Here is a 24,703-nt window from a genome sequence, read left to right on the forward strand (position 1 = left end):
ATTAAAATGTTGTTTCCAATACAAATAAAAATCGATGTGTTTTCATTAGAATTAACTAAAATGTTCCTGATTTTCCGTTTATATTACCAATGGAATATGCACACGTAAAACCGCTCTAATCCGGCTGAAACGTCGATATATGCAAAAAACAGAACTTCTCCCCTTTCTATATCATACACAGTATTTTAACGAGAAACAAATAGTTGATTGAAAATGAAGTATTTAAGGTTAATTTCTAACCAATTATGTGTTTGCATCATTTTTATCGTATATGTAATAAATTAATAACAATAAACTGAAAATTCACAAAAACGTGGAAAAACAGCAAAATATTGCCTAATTCGATGATATTTTGTTTAAATCACATAAAGGGAAAGGGGGATGATAAACGTCAAAATATTGCTAAATTCGATGATTTTTAGTACAAAACAAAATGCAAGAAAACTTGCTTTAAAATGCAATATTATCGAAATTCTGAGATTTGAAGGTCAAATCACATATCGTGAGAAAACATGAAGTAGTATCGAAATATTGGTATAAACGAATATATTTACGTAAAATCACACTACATGAAAAACGTGAAAAAAGTCACTATATTACCAAATTTGAGGATTTTAACTTCAAATTATAAAGCGAGGTTTCGTATTATTTAGATCCTAGAAAAGACATATTAAAATGCTGTTTCCAATACAAATGATAAAAATCGATGTGTTTTCATTAGAATTAACTAAAATGTTCCTGATTTTCCGTTTATATTACCAATGGAATATGCACACGTAAAACCGCTCTAATCCGGCTGAAACGTCGATATATGCAATAAAACAGAACTTCTCCCCTTTCAATATCTTACACAGTATTTTAACGAGAAACAAATAGTTGATTGAAAATGAAGTATTTAAGGTTAATTTCTAACCAATTATGTGTTTGCATCATTTTTATCGTATATATAATAAATTAATAACAATAAACTGAAAATTCACAAAAACGTGGAAAAACAGCAAAATATTGCCTAATTCGATGATATTTTGTTTAAATCACATCAAGGAAATGGGGATGATAAACATCAAACTATTGCTAAATTCGATGATTTTTAGTACAAAACAAAATGCAAGAAAACTTGCTTTAAAATGCAATATTATTCGAAATTCTGAGATTTGAAGGTCAAATCACATATCGTGAGAAAACATGAAGTAGTATCGAAATATTGGTATAAACGAATATATTTACGTAAAATCACACTACATGAAAAACGTAAAAAAGTCACTATATTACCAAATTTGAGGATTTTAACTTCAAATTATAAAGCGAGGTTTCGTATTATTTAGATCCTAGAAAAGACATATTAAAATGTTGTTTCCAATACAAATGATAAAAATCGATGTGTTTTCATTAGAATTAACTAAAATGTTCCTGATTTTCCGTTTATATTACCAATGGAATATGCACACGTAAAACCGCTCTAATCCGGCTGAAACGTCGATATATGCAATAAAAACAGAACTTCTCCCCTTTCAATATCTTACACAGTATTTTAACGAGAAACAAATAGTTGATTGAAAATGAAGTATTTAAGGTTAATTTCTAACCAATTATGTGTTTGCATCATTTTTATCGTATATGTAATAAATTAATAACAATAAACTGAAAATTCACAAAAACGTGGAAAAACAGCAAAATATTGCCTAATTCGATGATATTTGTTTAAATCACATAAAGGAAAGGGGGATGATAAACGTCAAAATATTGCTAAATTCGATGATTTTTAGTACAAAACAAAATGCAAGAAAACTTGCTTTAAAATGCAATATTATTCGAAATTCTGATATTTGAAGGTCAAATCACATATCGTGAGAAAACATCAAGTAGTATCGAAATATTGGTATAAACGAATATATTTACGTAAAATCACACACATGAAAAACGTGAAAAAAGTCACTATATTACCAAATTTGAGGATTTTAACTTCAAATTATAAAGCGAGGTTTCGTATTATTTAGATCCTAGAAAAGACATATTAAAATGTGTTTCCAATACAAATGATAAAAATCGATGTGTTTTCATTAGAATTAACTAAAATGTTCCTGATTTTCCGTTTATATTACCAATGGAATATGCACACGTAAAACCGCTCTAATCCGGCTGAAACGTCGATATATGCAATAAAAACAGAACTTCTCCCCTTTCAATATCTTATACAGTATTTTAACGAGAAACAAATAGTTGATTGAAAATGAAGTATTTAAGGTTAATTTCTAACCAATTATGTGTTTGCATCATTTTTATCGTATATATAATAAATTAATAACAATAAACTGAAAATTCACAAAAACGGGAAAAACAGCAAAATATTGCCTAATTCGATGATATTTTGTTTAAATCACATCAAGGAAATGGGGATGATAAACATCAAATATTGCTAAATTCGATGATTTTTAGTACAAAACAAAATGCAAGAAAACTTGCTTTAAAATGCAATATTATTCGAAATTCTGATTTGAAGGTCAAATCACATATCGTGAGAAAACATGAAGTAGTATCGAAATATTGGTATAAACGAATATATTTACGTAAAATCACACAACATGAAAAACGTGAAAAAAGTCACTATATTACCAAATTTGAGGATTTTAACTTCAAATTATAAAGCGAGGTTTCGTATTATTTAGATCCTAGAAAAGACATATTAAAATGTTGTTTCCAATACAAATGATAAAAATCGATGTGTTTTCATTAGAATTAACTAAAATGTTCCTGATTTTCCGTTTATATTACCAATGGAATATGCACACGTAAAACCGCTCTAATCCGGCTGAAACGTCGATATATGCAATAAAAACAGAACTTCTCCCCTTCTCAATATCTTACACAGTATTTTAACGAGAAACAAATAGTTGATTGAAAATGAAGTATTTAAGGTTAATTTCTAACCAATTATGTGTTTGCATCATTTTTATCGTATATATAATAAATTAATAACAATAAACTGAAAATTCAAAAACGTGGAAAAACAGCAAAATATTGCCTAATTCGATGATATTTTGTTTAAATCACATAAAGGAAAGGGGGATGATAAACATCAAAATATTGCTAAATTCGATGATTTTTAGTACAAAACAAAATGCAAGAAAACTTGCTTTAAAATGCAATATTTCGAAATTCTGAGATTTGAAGGTCAAATCACATATCGTGAGAAAACATGAAGTAGTATCGAAATATTGGTATAAACGAATATATTTACGTAAAATCACACATGAAAAACGTGAAAAAAGTCACTATATTACCAAATTTGAGGATTTTAACTTCAAATTATAAAGCGAGGTTTCGTATTATTTAGATCCTAGAAAAGACATATTAAAATGTTGTTTCCAATACAAATGATAAAAATCGATGTGTTTTCATTAGAATTAACTAAAATGTTCCTGATTTTCCGTTTATATTACCAATGGAATATGCACACGTAAAACCGCTCTAATCCGGCTGAAACGTCGATATATGCAATAAAAACAGAACTTCTCCCCTTTCAATATCTTACACAGTTTTAACGAGAAACAAATAGTTGATTGAAAATGAAGTATTTAAGGTTAATTTCTAACCAATTATGTGTTTGCATCATTTTTATCGTATATGTAATAAATTAATAACAATAAACTGAAAATTCACAAAAACGTGGAAAAACAGCAAAATATTGCCTAATTCGATGATATTTTGTTTAAATCACATAAAGGGAAAGGGGGATGATAAACGTCAAAATATTGCTAAATTCGATGATTTTTAGTACAAAACAAAATGCAAGAAAACTTGCTTTAAAATGCAATATTATTCGAAATTCTGAGATTTGAAGGTCAAATCACATATCGTGAGAAAACATGAAGTAGTATCGAAATATTGGTATAAACGAATATATTTACGTAAAATCACACTACATGAAAAACGTGAAAAAAGTCACTATATTACCAAATTTGAGGATTTTAACTTCAAATTATAAAGCGAGGTTTCGTATTATTTAGATCCTAGAAAAGACATATTAAAATGCTGTTTCCAATACAAATGATAAAAATCGATGTGTTTTCATTAGAATTAACTAAAATGTTCCTGATTTTCCGTTTATATTACCAATGGAATATGCACACGTAAAACCGCTCTAATCCGGCTGAAACGTCGATATATGCAATAAAAACAGAATTCTCCCCGTTCAATATCTTACAGTATTTTAACGAGAAACAAATAGTTGATTGAAAATGAAGTATTTAAGGTTAATTTCTAACCAATTATGTGTTTGCATCATTTTTATCGTATATATAATAAATTAATAACAATAAACTGAAAATTCACAAAAACGTGGAAAAACAGCAAAATATTGCCTAATTCGATGATATTTTGTTTAAATCACATCAAGGAAATGGGGATGATAAACATCAAACTATTGCTAAATTCGATGATTTTTAGTACAAAACAAAATGCAAGAAAACTTGCTTTAAAATGCATATTATTCGAAATTCTGAGATTTGAAGGTCAAATCACATATCGTGAGAAAACATGAAGTAGTATCGAAATATTGGTATAAACGAATATATTTACGTAAAATCACACTACATGAAAAACGTGAAAAAAGTCACTATATTACCAAATTTGAGGATTTTAACTTCAAATTATAAAGCGAGGTTTCGTATTATTTAGATCCTAGAAAAGACATATTAAAATGTTGTTTCCAATACAAATGATAAAAATCGATGTGTTTTCATTAGAATTAACTAAAATGTTCCTGATTTTCCGTTTATATTACCAATGGAATATGCACACGTAAAACCGCTCTAATCCGGCTGAAACGTCGATATATGCAATAAAAACAGAACTTCTCCCCTTTCAATATCTTACACAGTATTTTAACGAGAAACAAATAGTTGATTGAAAATGAAGTATTTAAGGTTAATTTCTAACCAATTATGTGTTTGCATCATTTTTATCGTATATATAATAAATTAATAACAATAAACTGAAAATTCACAAAAACGTGGAAAAACAGCAAAATATTGCCTAATTCGATGATATTTTGTTTAAATCACATAAAGGAAAGGGGGATGATAAACGTCAAATATTGCTAAATTCGATGATTTTTAGTACAAAACAAAATGCAAGAAAACTTGCTTTAAAATGCAATATTATTCGAAATTCTGATATTTGAAGGTCAAATCACATATCGTGAGAAAACATCAAGTAGTATCGAAATATTGGTATAAACGAATATATTTACGTAAAATCACACTACATGAAAAACGTGAAAAAAGTCACTATATTACCAAATTTGAGGATTTTAACTTCAAATTATAAAGCGAGGTTTCGTATTATTTAGATCCTAGAAAAGACATATTAAAATGTTGTTTCCAATACAAATGATAAAAATCGATGTGTTTTCATTAGAATTAACTAAAATGTTCCTGATTTTCCGTTTATATTACCAATGGAATATGCACACGTAAAACCGCTCTAATCCGGCTGAAACGTCGATATATGCAATAAAAACAGAACTTCTCCCTTTCAATATCTTATACAGTATTTTAACGAGAAACAAATAGTTGATTGAAAATGAAGTATTTAAGGTTAATTTCTAACCAATTATGTGTTTGCATCATTTTTATCGTAATATAATAAATTAATAACAATAAACTGAAAATTCACAAAAACGTGGAAAAACAGCAAAATATTGCCTAATTCGATGATATTTTGTTTAAATCACATCAAGGAAAATGGGGATGATAAACATCAAACTATTGCTAAATTCGATGATTTTTAGTACAAAACAAAATGCAAGAAAACTTGCTTTAAAATGCAATATTATTCGAAATTCTGATTTGAAGGTCAAATCACATATCGTGAGAAAACATAGTAGTATCGAAATATTGGTATAAACGAATATATTTACGTAAAATCACACAATGAAAACGTGAAAAAAGTCACTATATTACCAAATTTGAGGATTTTAACTTCAAATTATAAAGCGAGGTTTCGTATTATTTAGATCCTAGAAAAGACATATTAAAATGTTGTTTCCAATACAAATGATAAAAATCGATGTGTTTTCATTAGAATTAACTAAAATGTTCCTGATTTTCCGTTTATATTACCAATGGAATATGCACACGTAAAACCGCTCTAATCCGGCTGAAACGTCGATATATGCAATAAAAACAGAACTTCTCCCCTTTCAATATCTTACACAGTATTTTAACGAGAAACAAATAGTTGATTGAAAATGAAGTATTTAAGGTTAATTTCTAACCAATTATGTGTTTGCATCATTTTTATCGTATATAATAAATTAATAACAATAAACTGAAAATTCACAAAAACGTGGAAAAACAGCAAAATATTGCCTAATTCGATGATATTTTGTTTAAATCACATAAAGGAAAGGGGGATGATAAACGTCAAAATATTGCTAAATTCGATGATTTTTAGTACAAAACAAAATGCAAGAAAACTTGCTTTAAAATGCAATATTATTCGAAATTCTGAGATTTGAAGGTCAAATCACATATCGTGAGAAAACATGAAGTAGTATCGAAATATTGGTATAAACGAATATATTTACGTAAAATCACACTATGAAAAACGTGAAAAAAGTCACTATATTACCAAATTTGAGGATTTTAACTTCAAATTATAAAGCGAGGTTTCGTATTATTTAGATCCTAGAAAAGACATTAAAATGTTGTTTCCAATACAAATGATAAAAATCGATGTGTTTTCATTAGAATTAACTAAAATGTTCCTGATTTTCCGTTTATATTACCAATGGAATATGCACACGTAAAACCGCTCTAATCCGGCTGAAACGTCGATATATGCAATAAAAACAGAACTTCTCCCCTTTCAATATCTTATACAGTATTTTAACGAGAAACAAATAGTTGATTGAAAATGAAGTATTTAAGGTTAATTTCTAACCAATTATGTGTTTGCATCATTTTTATCGTATATATAATAAATTAATAACAATAAACTGAAAATTCAAAAACAGGGAAAAACAGCAAAATATTGCCTAATTCGATGATATTTTGTTTAAATCACATCAAGGAAAATGGGGATGATAAACATCAAACTATTGCTAAATTCGATGATTTTTAGTACAAAACAAAATGCAAGAAAACTTGCTTTAAAATGCAATATTATTCGAAATTCTGAGATTTGAAGGTCAAATCACATATCGTGAGAAAACATGAAGTAGTATCGAATATTGGTATAAACGAATATATTTACGTAAAATCACAACATGAAAAACGTGAAAAAAGTCACTATATTACCAAATTTGAGGATTTTAACTTCAAATTATAAAGCGAGGTTTCGTATTATTTAGATCCTAGAAAAGACATTAAAATGTTGTTTCCAATACAAATGATAAAAATCGATGTGTTTTCATTAGAATTAACTAAAATGTTCCTGATTTTCCGTTTATATTACCAATGGAATATGCACACGTAAAACCGCTCTAATCCGGCTGAAACGTCGATATATGCAATAAAAACAGAACTTCTCCCCTTTCAATATCTTATACAGTATTTTAACGAGAAACAAATAGTTGATTGAAAATGAAGTATTTAAGGTTAATTTCTAACCAATTATGTGTTTGCATCATTTTTATCGTATATATAATAAATTAATAACAATAAACTGAAAATTCAAAAACGGGAAAAACAGCAAAATATTGCCTAATTCGATGATATTTTGTTTAAATCACATCAAGGAAATGGGGATGATAAACGTCAAATATTGCTAAATTCGATGATTTTTAGTACAAAACAAAATGCAAGAAAACTTGCTTTAAAATGCAATATTATTCGAAATTCTGAGATTTGAAGGTCAAATCACATATCGTGAGAAAACATGAAGTAGTATCGAAATATTGGTATAAACGAATATATTTACGTAAAATCATAACATGAAAACGTGAAAAAAGTCACTATATTACCAAATTTGAGGATTTTAACTTCAAATTATAAAGCGAGGTTTCGTATTATTTAGATCCTAGAAAAGACATTAAAATGTTGTTTCCAATACAAATGTTAAAAATCGATGTGTTTTCATTAGAATTAACTAAAATGTTCCTGATTTTCCGTTTATATTACCAATGGAATATGCACACGTAAAACCGCTCTAATCCGGCTGAAACGTCGATATATGCAATAAAAACAGAACTTCTCCCCTTTCAATATCTTACACAGTATTTTAACGAGAAACAAATAGTTGATTGAAAATGAAGTATTTAAGGTTAATTTCTAACCAATTATGTGTTTGCATCATTTTTATCGTATATAATAAATTAATAACAATAAACTGAAAATTCACAAAAACGTGGAAAAACAGCAAAATATTGCCTAATTCGATGATATTTTGTTTAAATCACATAAAGGAAAGGGGGATGATAAACGTCAAATATTGCTAAATTCGATGATTTTTAGTACAAAACAAAATGCAAGAAAACTTGCTTTAAAATGCAATATTATTCGAAATTCTGAGATTTGAAGGTCAAATCACATATCGTGAGAAAACATGAAGTAGTATCGAAATATTGGTATAAACGAATATATTTACGTAAAATCACACTAATGAAAAACGTGAAAAAAGTCACTATATTACCAAATTTGAGGATTTTAACTTCAAATTATAAAGCGAGGTTTCGTATTATTTAGATCCTAGAAAAGACATATTAAAATGTTGTTTCCAATACAAATGATAAAAATCGATGTGTTTTCATTAGAATTAACTAAAATGTTCCTGATTTTCCGTTTATATTACCAATGGAATATGCACACGTAAAACCGCTCTAATCCGGCTGAAACGTCGATATATGCAATAAAACAGAACTTCTCCCCTTTCAATATCTTACACAGTATTTTAACGAGAAACAAATAGTTGATTGAAAATGAAGTATTTAAGGTTAATTTCTAACCAATTATGTGTTTGCATCATTTTTATCGTATATATAATAAATTAATAACAATAAACTGAAAATTCACAAAAACGTGGAAAAACAGCAAAATATTGCCTAATTCGATGATATTTTGTTTAAATCACATCAAGGAAATGGGGATGATAAACATCAAATATTGCTAAATTCGATGATTTTTAGTACAAAACAAAATGCAAGAAAACTTGCTTTAAAATGCAATATTATTCGAAATTCTGAGATTTGAAGGTCAAATCACATATCGTGAGAAAACATGAAGTAGTATCGAAATATTGGTATAAACGAATATATTTACGTAAAATCACACTACATGAAAAACGTAAAAAAGTCACTATATTACCAAATTTGAGGATTTTAACTTCAAATTATAAAGCGAGGTTTCGTATTATTTAGATCCTAGAAAAGACATATTAAAATGTTGTTTCCAATACAAATGATAAAAATCGATGTGTTTTCATTAGAATTAACTAAAATGTTCCTGATTTTCCGTTTATATTACCAATGGAATATGCACACGTAAAACCGCTCTAATCCGGCTGAAACGTCGATATATGCAATAAAAACAGAACTTCTCCCCTTTCAATATCTTACACAGTATTTTAACGAGAAACAAATAGTTGATTGAAAATGAAGTATTTAAGGTTAATTTCTAACCAATTATGTGTTTGCATCATTTTTATCGTATATGTAATAAATTAATAACAATAAACTGAAAATTCACAAAAACGTGGAAAAACAGCAAAATATTGCCTAATTCGATGATATTTTGTTTAAATCACATAAAGGGAAAGGGGGATGATAAACGTCAAAATATTGCTAAATTCGATGATTTTTAGTACAAAACAAAATGCAAGAAAACTTGCTTTAAAATGCAATATTATTCGAAATTCTGATTTGAAGGTCAAATCACATATCGTGAGAAAACATCAAGTAGTATCGAAATATTGGTATAAACGAATATATTTACGTAAAATCACACTACATGAAAAACGTGAAAAAAGTCACTATATTACCAAATTTGAGGATTTTAACTTCAAATTATAAAGCGAGGTTTCGTATTATTTAGATCCTAGAAAAGACATATTAAAATGCTGTTTCCAATACAAATGATAAAAATCGATGTGTTTTCATTAGAATTAACTAAAATGTTCCTGATTTTCCGTTTATATTACCAATGGAATATGCACACGTAAAACCGCTCTAATCCGGCTGAAACGTCGATATATGCAATAAAAACAGAACTTCTCCCCTTTCAATATCTTATACAGTTTTAACGAGAAACAAATAGTTGATTGAAAATGAAGTATTTAAGGTTAATTTCTAACCAATTATGTGTTTGCATCATTTTTATCGTATATATAATAAATTAATAACAATAAACTGAAAATTCACAAAAACGGGAAAAACAGCAAAATATTGCCTAATTCGATGATATTTTGTTTAAATCACATCAAGGAAATGGGGATGATAAACATCAAACTATTGCTAAATTCGATGATTTTTAGTACAAAACAAAATGCAAGAAAACTTGCTTTAAAATGCAATATTATTCGAAATTCTGATATTTGAAGGCCAAATCACATATCGTGAGAAAACATCTAGTAGTATCGAAATATTGGTATAAACGAATATATTTACGTAAAATCACACAACATGAAAAACGTGAAAAAAGTCACTATATTACCAAATTTGAGGATTTTAACTTCAAATTATAAAGCGAGGTTTCGTATTATTTAGATCCTAGAAAAGACATATTAAAATGTTGTTTCCAATACAAATGATAAAAATCGATGTGTTTTCATTAGAATTAACTAAAATGTTCCTGATTTTCCGTTTATATTACCAATGGAATATGCACACGTAAAACCGCTCTAATCCGGCTGAAACGTCGATATATGCAATAAAAACAGAACTTCTCCCCTTTCAATATCTTACACAGTATTTTAACGAGAAACAAATAGTTGATTGAAAATGAAGTATTTAAGGTTAATTTCTAACCAATTATGTGTTTGCATCATTTTTATCGTATATAATAAATTAATAACAATAAACTGAAAATTCACAAAAACGTGGAAAAACAGCAAAATATTGCCTAATTCGATGATATTTTGTTTAAATCACATAAAGGAAAGGGGGATGATAAACGTCAAAATATTGCTAAATTCGATGATTTTTAGTACAAAACAAAATGCAAGAAAACTTGCTTTAAAATGCAATATTATCGAAATTCTGATATTTGAAGCCAAATCACATATCGTGAGAAAACATGAAGTAGTATCGAAATATTGGTATAAACGAATATATTTACGTAAAATCACACTATGAAAAACGTGAAAAAAGTCACTATATTACCAAATTTGAGGATTTTAACTTCAAATTATAAAGCGAGGTTTCGTATTATTTAGATCCTAGAAAAGACATTAAAATGTTGTTTCCAATACAAATGTTAAAAATCGATGTGTTTTCATTAGAATTAACTAAAATGTTCCTGATTTTCCGTTTATATACCAATGGAATATGCACACGTAAAACCGCTCTAATCCGGCTGAAACGTCGATATATGCAATAAAAACAGAACTTCTCCCCTTTCAATATCTTATACAGTATTTTAACGAGAAACAAATAGTTGATTGAAAATGAAGTATTTAAGGTTAATTTCTAACCAATTATGTGTTTGCATCATTTTTATCGTATATATAATAAATTAATAACAATAAACTGAAAATTCAAAAACAGGGAAAAACAGCAAAATATTGCCTAATTCGATGATATTTTGTTTAAATCACATCAAGGAAAATGGGGATGATAAACATCAAACTATTGCTAAATTCGATGATTTTTAGTACAAAACAAAATGCAAGAAAACTTGCTTTAAAATGCAATATTATTCGAAATTCTGAGATTTGAAGGTCAAATCACATATCGTGAGAAAACATGAAGTAGTATCGAAATATTGGTATAACGAATATATTTACGTAAAATCATACAACATGAAAAACGTGAAAAAAGTCACTATATTACCAAATTTGAGGATTTTAACTTCAAATTATAAAGCGAGGTTTCGTATTATTTAGATCCTAGAAAAGACATTAAAATGTTGTTTCCAATACAAATGTTAAAAATCGATGTGTTTTCATTAGAATTAACTAAAATGTTCCTGATTTTCCGTTTATATTACCAATGGAATATGCACATGTAAAACCGCTCTAATCCGGCTGAAACGTCGATATATGCAATAAAAACAGAACTTCTCCCCTTTCAATATCTTATACAGTATTTTAACGAGAAACAAATAGTTGATTGAAAATGAAGTATTTAAGGTTAATTTCTAACCAATTATGTGTTTGCATCATTTTTATCGTATATAATAAATTAATAACAATAAACTGAAAATTCAAAAACGTGGAAAAACAGCAAAATATTGCCTAATTCGATGATATTTTGTTTAAATCACATAAAGGAAATGGGGATGATAAACGTCAAATATTGCTAAATTCGATGATTTTTAGTACAAAACAAAATGCAAGAAAACTTGCTTTAAAATGCAATATTATTCGAAATTCTGAGATTTGAAGGTCAAATCACATATCGTGAGAAAACATGAAGTAGTATCGAAATATTGGTATAACGAATATATTTACGTAAAATCACAACATGAAAAACGTGAAAAAAGTCACTATATTACCAAATTTGAGGATTTTAACTTCAAATTATAAAGCGAGGTTTCGTATTATTTAGATCCTAGAAAAGACATTAAAATGTTGTTTCCAATACAAATGTTAAAAATCGATGTGTTTTCATTAGAATTAACTAAAATGTTCCTGATTTTCCGTTTATATTACCAATGGAATATGCACACGTAAAACCGCTCTAATCCGGCTGAAACGTCGATATATGCAATAAAAACAGAACTTCTCCCCTTTCAATATCTTACACAGTATTTTAACGAGAAACAAATAGTTGATTGAAAATGAAGTATTTAAGGTTAATTTCTAACCAATTATGTGTTTGCATCATTTTTATCGTATATGTAATAAATTAATAACAATAAACTGAAAATTCACAAAAACGTGGAAAAACAGCAAAATATTGCCTAATTCGATGATATTTTGTTTAAATCACATCAAGGAAATGGGGATGATAAACTCAAACTATTGCTAAATTCGATGATTTTTAGTACAAAACAAAATGCAAGAAAACTTGCTTTAAAATGCAATATTATTCGAAATTCTGAGATTTGAAGGTCAAATCACATATCGTGAGAAAACATGAAGTAGTATCGAAATATTGGTATAAACGAATATATTTACGTAAAATCACACTACATGAAAAACGTGAAAAAAGTCACTATATTACCAAATTTGAGGATTTTAACTTCAAATTATAAAGCGAGGTTTCGTATTATTTAGATCCTAGAAAAGACATATTAAATGCTGTTTCCAATACAAATGATAAAAATCGATGTGTTTTCATTAGAATTAACTAAAATGTTCCTGATTTTCCGTTTATATTACCAATGGAATATGCACACGTAAAACCGCTCTAATCCGGCTGAAACGTCGATATATGCAATAAAACAGAACTTCTCCCCTTTCAATATCTTACACAGTATTTTAACGAGAAACAAATAGTTGATTGAAAATGAAGTATTTAAGGTTAATTTCTAACCAATTATGTGTTTGCATCATTTTTATCGTATATAATAAATTAATAACAATAAACTGAAAATTCACAAAAACGTGGAAAAACAGCAAAATATTGCCTAATTCGATGATATTTTGTTTAAATAAAGGAAATGGGGATGATAAACATCAAATATTGCTAAATTCGATGATTTTTAGTACAAAACAAAATGCAAGAAAACTTGCTTTAAAATGCAATATTATTCGAAATTCTGAGATTTGAAGGTCAAATCACATATCGTGAGAAAACATGAAGTAGTATCGAAATATTGGTATAAACGAATATATTTACGTAAAATCACACTACATGAAAAACGTAAAAAAGTCACTATATTACCAAATTTGAGGATTTTAACTTCAAATTATAAAGCGAGGTTTCGTATTATTTAGATCCTAGAAAAGACATATTAAAATGTTGTTTCCAATACAAATGATAAAAATCGATGTGTTTTCATTAGAATTAACTAAAATGTTCCTGATTTTCCGTTTATATTACCAATGGAATATGCACACGTAAAACCGCTCTAATCCGGCTGAAACGTCGATATATGCAATAAAAACAGAACTTCTCCCCTTTCAATATCTTACACAGTATTTTAACGAGAAACAAATAGTTGATTGAAAATGAAGTATTTAAGGTTAATTTCTAACCAATTATGTGTTTGCATCATTTTTATCGTATATATAATAAATTAATAACAATAAACTGAAAATTCACAAAAACGTGGAAAAACAGCAAAATATTGCCTAATTCGATGATATTTTGTTTAAATCACATAAAGGAAAGGGGGATGATAAACGTCAAATATTGCTAAATTCGATGATTTTTAGTACAAAACAAAATGCAAGAAAACTTGCTTTAAAATGCAATATTATTCGAAATTCTGATATTTGAAGGTCAAATCACATATCGTGAGAAAACATCAAGTAGTATCGAAATATTGGTATAAACGAATATATTTACGTAAAATCACACTACATGAAAAACGTGAAAAAAGTCACTATATTACCAAATTTGAGGATTTTAACTTCAAATTATAAAGCGAGGTTTCGTATTATTTAGATCCTAGAAAAGACATATTAAAATGCTGTTTCCAATACAAATGATAAAAATCGATGTGTTTTCATTAGAATTAACTAAAATGTTCCTGATTTTCCGTTTATATTACCAATGGAATATGCACACGTAAAACCGCTCTAATCCGGCTGAAACGTCGATATATGCAATAAAAACAGAACTTCTCCCTTTCAATATCTTATACAGTATTTAACGAGAAACAAATAGTTGATTGAAAATGAAGTATTTAAGGTTAATTTCTAACCAATTATGTGTTTGCATCATTTTTATCGTATATATATAAATTAATAACAATAAACTGAAAATTCACAAAAACGGGAAAAACAGCAAAATATTGCCTAATTCGATGATATTTTGTTTAAATCACATCAAGGAAAATGGGGATGATAAACATCAAACTATTGCTAAATTCGATGATTTTTAGTACAAAACAAAATGCAAGAAAACTTGCTTTAAAATGCAATATTATTCGAAATTCTGATATTTGAAGGTCAAATCACATATCGTGAGAAAACATGAAGTAGTATCGAAATATTGGTATAAACGAATATATTTACGTAAAATCACACAACATGAAAAACGTGAAAAAAGTCACTATATTACCAAATTTGAGGATTTTAACTTCAAATTATAAAGCGAGGTTTCGTATTATTTAGATCCTAGAAAAGACATATTAAAATGTTGTTTCCAATACAAATGATAAAAATCGATGTGTTTTCATTAGAATTAACTAAAATGTTCCTGATTTTCCGTTTATATTACCAATGGAATATGCACACGTAAAACCGCTCTAATCCGGCTGAAACGTCGATATATGCAATAAAAACAGAACTTCTCCCCTTTCAATATCTTACACAGTATTTTAACGAGAAACAAATAGTTGATTGAAAATGAAGTATTTAAGGTTAATTTCTAACCAATTATGTGTTTGCATCATTTTTATCGTATATATAATAAATTAATAACAATAAACTGAAAATTCACAAAAACGTGGAAAAACAGCAAAATATTGCCTAATTCGATGATATTTTGTTTAAATCACATAAAGGAAAGGGGGATGATAAACGTCAAAATATTGCTAAATTCGATGATTTTTAGTACAAAACAAAATGCAAGAAAACTTGCTTTAAAATGCAATATTATTCGAAATTCTGATTTGAAGGTCAAATCACATATCGTGAGAAAACATGAAGTAGTATCGAAATATTGGTATAAACGAATATATTTACGTAAAATCACACAAATGAAAAACGTGAAAAAAGTCACTATATTACCAAATTTGAGGATTTTAACTTCAAATTATAAAGCGAGGTTTCGTATTATTTAGATCCTAGAAAAGACATTAAAATGTTGTTTCCAATACAAATGATAAAAATCGATGTGTTTTCATTAGAATTAACTAAAATGTTCCTGATTTTCCGTTTATATTACCAATGGAATATGCACACGTAAAACCGCTCTAATCCGGCTGAAACGTCGATATATGCAATAAAAACAGAACTTCTCCCCTTTCAATATCTTATACAGTATTTTAACGAGAAACAAATAGTTGATTGAAAATGAAGTATTTAAGGTTAATTTCTAACCAATTATGTGTTTGCATCATTTTTATCGTATATATAATAAATTAATAACAATAAACTGAAAATTCAAAAAACGGGAAAAACAGCAAAATATTGCCTAATTCGATGATATTTTGTTTAAATCACATCAAGGAAAATGGGGATGATAAACATCAAACTATTGCTAAATTCGATGATTTTTAGTACAAAACAAAATGCAAGAAAACTTGCTTTAAAATGCAATATTATTCGAAATTCTGAGATTTGAAGGTCAAATCACATATCGTGAGAAAACATGAAGTAGTATCGAAATATTGGTATAACGAATATATTTACGTAAAATCATACAACATGAAAAACGTGAAAAAAGTCACTATATTACCAAATTTGAGGATTTTAACTTCAAATTATAAAGCGAGGTTTCGTATTATTTAGATCCTAGAAAAGACATTAAAATGTTGTTTCCAATACAAATGTTAAAAATCGATGTGTTTTCATTAGAATTAACTAAAATGTTCCTGATTTTCCGTTTATATTACCAATGGAATATGCACATGTAAAACCGCTCTAATCCGGCTGAAACGTCGATATATGCAATAAAAACAGAACTTCTCCCCTTTCAATATCTTATACAGTATTTTAACGAGAAACAAATAGTTGATTGAAAATGAAGTATTTAAGGTTAATTTCTAACCAATTATGTGTTTGCATCATTTTTATCGTATATATAATAAATTAATAACAATAAACTGAAAATTCAAAAACGGGAAAAACAGCAAAATATTGCCTAATTCGATGATATTTTGTTTAAATCACATAAAGGAAATGGGGATGATAAACGTCAAATATTGCTAAATTCGATGATTTTTAGTACAAAACAAAATGCAAGAAAACTTGCTTTAAAATGCAATATTATTCGAAATTCTGAGATTTGAAGGTCAAATCACATATCGTGAGAAAACATGAAGTAGTATCGAAATATTGGTATAAACGAATATATTTACGTAAAATCAACAACATGAAAAACGTGAAAAAAGTCACTATATTACCAAATTTGAGGATTTTAACTTCAAATTATAAAGCGAGGTTTCGTATTATTTAGATCCTAGAAAAGACATTAAAATGTTGTTTCCAATACAAATGATAAAAATCGATGTGTTTTCATTAGAATTAACTAAAATGTTCCTGATTTTCCGTTTATATTACCAATGGAATATGCACACGTAAAACCGCTCTAATCCGGCTGAAACGTCGATATATGCAATAAAAACAGAACTTCTCCCCTTTCAATATCTTACACAGTATTTTAACGAGAAACAAATAGTTGATTGAAAATGAAGTATTTAAGGTTAATTTCTAACCAATTATGTGTTTGCATCATTTTTATCGTATGTAATAAATTAATAACAATAAACTGAAAATTCACAAAAACGTGGAAAAACAGCAAAATATTGCCTAATTCGATGATATTTTGTTTAAATCACATAAAGGAAATGGGGATGATAAACATCAAAATATTGCTAAATTCGATGATTTTTAGTACAAAACAAAATGCAAGAAAACTTGCTTTAAAATGCAATATTATTCGAAATTCTGAGATTTGAAGGTCAAATCACATATCGTGAGAAAACATGAAGTAGTATCGAAATATTGGTATAAACGAATATATTTACGTAAAATCACACTACATGAAAAACGTGAAAAAAGTCACTATATTACCAAATTTGAGGATTTTAACTTCAAATTATAAAGCGAGGTTTCGTATTATTTAGATCCTAGAAAAGACATATTAAAATGTTGTTTCCAATACAAATGATAAAAATCGATGTGTTTTCATTAGAATTAACTAAAATGTTCCTGATTTTCCGTTTATATTACCAATGGAATATGCACACGTAAAACCGCTCTAATCCGGCTGAAACGTCGATATATGCAATAAAAACAGAACTTCTCCCCTTTCAATATCTTACACAGTATTTTAACGAGAAACAAATAGTTGATTGAAAATGAAGTATTTAAGGTTAATTTCTAACCAATTATGTGTTTGCATCATTTTTATCGTATATATAATAAATTAATAACAATAAACTGAAAATTCACAAAAACGGGAAAAACAGCAAAATATTGCCTAATTCGATGATATTTTGTTTAAATCACATCAAGGAAATGGGGATGATAAACGTCAAAATATTGCTAAATTCGATGATTTTTAGTACAAAACAAAATGCAAGAAAACTTGCTTTAAAATGCAATATTATTCGAAATTCTGAGATTTGAAGGTCAAATCACATATCGTGAGAAAACATGAAGTAGTATCGAAATATTGGTATAAACGAATATATTTACGTAAAAATACAACATGAAAAACGTGAAAAAAGTCACTATATTACCAAATTTGAGGATTTTAACTTCAAATTATAAAGCGAGGTTTCGTATTATTTAGATCCTAGAAAAGACATATTAAAATGTTGTTTCCAATACAAATGAAAAATCGATGTGTTTTCATTAGAATTAACTAAAATGTTCCTGATTTTCCGTTTATATTACCAATGGAATATGCACACGTAAAACCGCTCTAATCCGGCTGAAACGTCGATATATGCAATAAAAACAGAACTTCTCCCCTTTCAATATCTTACACAGTATTTTAACGAGAAACAAATAGTTGATTGAAAATGAAGTATTTAAGGTTAATTTCTAACCAATTATGTGTTTGCATCATTTTTATCGTATATGTAATAAATTAATAACAATAAACTGAAAATTCACAAAAACGTGGAAAAACAGCAAAATATTGCCTAATTCGATGATATTTTGTTTAAATCACATAAAGGAAAGGGGGATGATAAACGTCAAATATTGCTAAATTCGATGATTTTTAGTACAAAACAAAATGCAAGAAAACTTGCTTTAAAATGCAATATTATTCGAAATTCTGAGATTTGAAGGTCAAATCACATATCGTGAGAAAACATGAAGTAGTATCGAAATATTGGTATAAACGAATATATTTACGTAAAATCACACTAACATGAAAAACGTGAAAAAAGTCACTATATTACCAAATTTGAGGATTTTAACTTCAAATTATAAAGCGAGGTTTCGTATTATTTAGATCCTAGAAAAGACATATTAAAATGTTGTTTCCAATACAAATGATAAAAATCGATGTGTTTTCATTAGAATTAACTAAAATGTTCCTGATTTTCCGTTTATATTACCAATGGAATATGCACACGTAAAACCGCTCTAATCCGGCTGAAACGTCGATATATGCAATAAAACAGAACTTCTCCCCTTTCAATATCTTACACAGTATTTTAACGAGAAACAAATAGTTGATTGAAAATGAAGTATTTAAGGTTAATTTCTAACCAATTATGTGTTTGCATCATTTTTATCGTATATATAATAAATTAATAACAATAAACTGAAAATTCACAAAAACGTGGAAAAACAGCAAAATATTGCCTAATTCGATGATATTTTGTTTAAATCACATCAAGGAAAATGGGGATGATAAACATCAAACTATTGCTAAATTCGATGATTTTTAGTACAAAACAAAATGCAAGAAAACTTGCTTTAAAATGCAATATTATTCGAAATTCTGAGATTGAAGGTCAAATCACATATCGTGAGAAAACATGAAGTAGTATCGAAATATTGGTATAAACGAATATATTTACGTAAAATCACACTACATGAAAAACGTGAAAAAAGTCACTATATTACCAAATTTGAGGATTTTAACTTCAAATTATAAAGCGAGGTTTCGTATTATTTAGATCCTAGAAAAGACATATTAAAATGTTGTTTCCAATACAAATGATAAAAATCGATGTGTTTTCATTAGAATTAACTAAAATGTTCCTGATTTTCCGTTTATATTACCAATGGAATATGCACACGTAAAACCGCTCTAATCCGGCTGAAACGTCGATATATGCAATAAAAACAGAACTTCTCCCCTTTCAATATCTTACACAGTATTTTAACGAGAAACAAATAGTTGATTGAAAATGAAGTATTTAAGGTTAATTTCTAACCAATTATGTGTTTGCATCATTTTTATCGTATATAATAAATTAATAACAATAAACTGAAAATTCACAAAAACGTGGAAAAACAGCAAAATATTGCCTAATTCGATGATATTTTGTTTAAATCACATAAAGGAAAGGGGGATGATAAACGTCAAAATATTGCTAAATTCGATGATTTTTAGTACAAAACAAAATGCAAGAAAACTTGCTTTAAAATGCAATATTATTCGAAATTCTGATATTTGAAGGTCAAATCACATATCGTGAGAAAACATGAAGTAGTATCGAAATATTGGTATAAACGAATATATTTACGTAAAATCACACTACATGAAAAACGTGAAAAAAGTCACTATATTACCAAATTTGAGGATTTTAACTTCAAATTATAAAGCGAGGTTTCGTATTATTTAGATCCTAGAAAAGACATTAAAATGCTGTTTCCAATACAAATGATAAAAATCGATGTGTTTTCATTAGAATTAACTAAAATGTTCCTGATTTTCCGTTTATATTACCAATGGAATATGCACACGTAAAACCGCTCTAATCCGGCTGAAACGTCGATATATGCAATAAAAACAGAACTTCTCCCCTTTCAATATCTTATACAGTATTTTAACGAGAAACAAATAGTTGATTGAAAATGAAGTATTTAAGGTTAATTTCTAACCAATTATGTGTTTGCATCATTTTTATCGTATATATAATAAATTAATAACAATAAACTGAAAATTCACAAAAACAGGGAAAAACAGCAAAATATTGCCTAATTCGATGATATTTTGTTTAAATCACATCAAGGAAAATGGGGATGATAAACATCAAACTATTGCTAAATTCGATGATTTTTAGTACAAAACAAAATGCAAGAAAACTTGCTTTAAAATGCAATATTATTCGAAATTCTGAGATTTGAAGGTCAAATCACATATCGTGAGAAAACATAGTAGTATCGAAATATTGGTATAAACGAATATATTTACGTAAAATCACACAACATGAAAAACGTGAAAAAAGTCACTATATTACCAAATTTGAGGATTTTAACTTCAAATTATAAAGCGAGGTTTCGTATTATTTAGATCCTAGAAAAGACATTAAAATGTTGTTTCCAATACAAATGATAAAAATCGATGTGTTTTCATTAGAATTAACTAAAATGTTCCTGATTTTCCGTTTATATTACCAATGGAATATGCACACGTAAAACCGCTCTAATCCGGCTGAAACGTCGATATATGCAATAAAAACAGAACTTCTCCCCTTTCAATATCTTACACAGTATTTTAACGAGAAACAAATAGTTGATTGAAATGAAGTATTTAAGGTTAATTTCTAACCAATTATGTGTTTGCATCATTTTTATCGTATATAATAAATTAATAACAATAAACTGAAAATTCACAAAAACGTGGAAAAACAGCAAAATATTGCCTAATTCGATGATATTTTGTTTAAATCACATAAAGGGAAAGGGGGATGATAAACGTCAAAATATTGCTAAATTCGATGATTTTTAGTACAAAACAAAATGCAAGAAAACTTGCTTTAAAATGCAATATTATTCGAAATTCTGATTTGAAGGTCAAATCACATATCGTGAGAAAACATGAAGTAGTATCGAAATATTGGTATAAACGAATATATTTACGTAAAATCACACTATGAAAAACGTGAAAAAAGTCACTATATTACCAAATTTGAGGATTTTAACTTCAAATTATAAAGCGAGGTTTCGTATTATTTAGATCCTAGAAAAGACATTAAAATGCTGTTTCCAATACAAATGATAAAAATCGATGTGTTTTCATTAGAATTAACTAAAATGTTCCTGATTTTCCGTTTATATTACCAATGGAATATGCACACGTAAAACCGCTCTAATCCGGCTGAAACGTCGATATATGCAATAAAAACAGAACTTCTCCCCTTTCAATATCTTATACAGTATTTTAACGAGAAACAAATAGTTGATTGAAAATGAAGTATTTAAGGTTAATTTCTAACCAATTATGTGTTTGCATCATTTTTATCGTATATATAATAAATTAATAACAATAAACTGAAAATTCAAAAACGGGAAAAACAGCAAAATATTGCCTAATTCGATGATATTTTGTTTAAATCACATCAAGGAAAATGGGGATGATAAACATCAAACTATTGCTAAATTCGATGATTTTTAGTACAAAACAAAATGCAAGAAAACTTGCTTTAAAATGCAATATTATTCGAAATTCTGAGATTTGAAGGTCAAATCACATATCGTGAGAAAACATGAAGTAGTATCGAAATATTGGTATAAACGAATATATTTACGTAAAATCATACAAATGAAAAACGTAAAAAAGTCACTATATTACCAAATTTGAGGATTTTAACTTCAAATTATAAAGCGAGGTTTCGTATTATTTAGATCCTAGAAAAGACATATTAAAATGTTGTTTCCAATACAAATGATAAAAATCGATGTGTTTTCATTAGAATTAACTAAAATGTTCCTGATTTTCCGTTTATATTACCAATGGAATATGCACACGTAAAACCGCTCTAATCCGGCTGAAACGTCGATATATGCAATAAAAACAGAACTTCTCCCCTTTCAATATCTTACACAGTATTTTAACGAGAAACAAATAGTTGATTGAAAATGAAGTATTTAAGGTTAATTTCTAACCAATTATGTGTTTGCATCATTTTTATCGTATATAATAAATTAATAACAATAAACTGAAAATTCACAAAAACGTGGAAAAACAGCAAAATATTGCCTAATTCGATGATATTTTGTTTAAATCACATAAAGGAAAGGGGGATGATAAACGTCAAAATATTGCTAAATTCGATGATTTTTAGTACAAAACAAAATGCAAGAAAACTTGCTTTAAAATGCAATATTATTCGAAATTCTGAGATTTGAAGGTCAAATCACATATCGTGAGAAAACATGAAGTAGTATCGAAATATTGGTATAAACGAATATATTTACGTAAAATCACACTACATGAAAAACGTGAAAAAAGTCACTATATTACCAAATTTGAGGATTTTAACTTCAAATTATAAAGCGAGGTTTCGTATTATTTAGATCCTAGAAAAGACATATTAAAATGCTGTTTCCAATACAAATGATAAAAATCGATGTGTTTTCATTAGAATTAACTAAAATGTTCCTGATTTTCCGTTTATATTACCAATGGAATATGCACACGTAAAACCGCTCTAATCCGGCTGAAACGTCGATATATGCAATAAAAACAGAACTTCTCCCCTTTCAATATCTTACACAGTATTTTAACGAGAAACAAATAGTTGATTGAAAATGAAGTATTTAAGGTTAATTTCTAACCAATTATGTGTTTGCATCATTTTTATCGTATATAATAAATTAATAACAATAAACTGAAAATTCACAAAACGTGGAAAAACAGCAAAATATTGCCTAATTCGATGATATTTTGTTTAAATCACATCAAGGAAAATGGGGATGATAAACATCAAACTATTGCTAAATTCGATGATTTTTAGTACAAAACAAAATGCAAGAAAACTTGCTTTAAAATGCAATATTATTCGAAATTCTGAGATTTGAAGGTCAAATCACATATCGTGAGAAAACATGAAGTAGTATCGAAATATTGGTATAAACGAATATATTTACGTAAAATCACACTACATGAAAAACGTGAAAAAAGTCACTATATTACCAAATTTGAGGATTTTAACTTCAAATTATAAAGCGAGGTTTCGTATTATTTAGATCCTAGAAAAGACATATTAAAATGTTGTTTCCAATACAAATGATAAAAATCGATGTGTTTTCATTAGAATTAACTAAAATGTTCCTGATTTTCCGTTTATATTACCAATGGAATATGCACACGTAAAACCGCTCTAATCCGGCTGAAACGTCGATATATGCAATAAAAACAGAACTTCTCCCCTTTCAATATCTTACACAGTATTTTAACGAGAAACAAATAGTTGATTGAAAATGAAGTATTTAAGGTTAATTTCTAACCAATTATGTGTTTGCATCATTTTTATCGTATATGTAATAAATTAATAACAATAAACTGAAAATTCACAAAAACGTGGAAAAACAGCAAAATATTGCCTAATTCGATGATATTTTGTTTAAATCACATAAAGGGAAAGGGGGATGATAAACGTCAAAATATTGCTAAATTCGATGATTTTTAGTACAAAACAAAATGCAAGAAAACTTGCTTTAAAATGCAATATTATTCGAAATTCTGAGATTTGAAGGTCAAATCACATATCGTGAGAAAACATGAAGTAGTATCGAAATATTGGTAAACGAATATATTTACGTAAAATACAACATGAAAAACGTGAAAAAAAGT

Source organism: Procambarus clarkii, unplaced genomic scaffold (genome assembly GCF_040958095.1).
Source record: "Procambarus clarkii isolate CNS0578487 unplaced genomic scaffold, FALCON_Pclarkii_2.0 HiC_scaffold_115, whole genome shotgun sequence".
In the NCBI taxonomy this organism is placed as follows: Eukaryota; Metazoa; Arthropoda; class Malacostraca; order Decapoda; family Cambaridae; genus Procambarus; species Procambarus clarkii.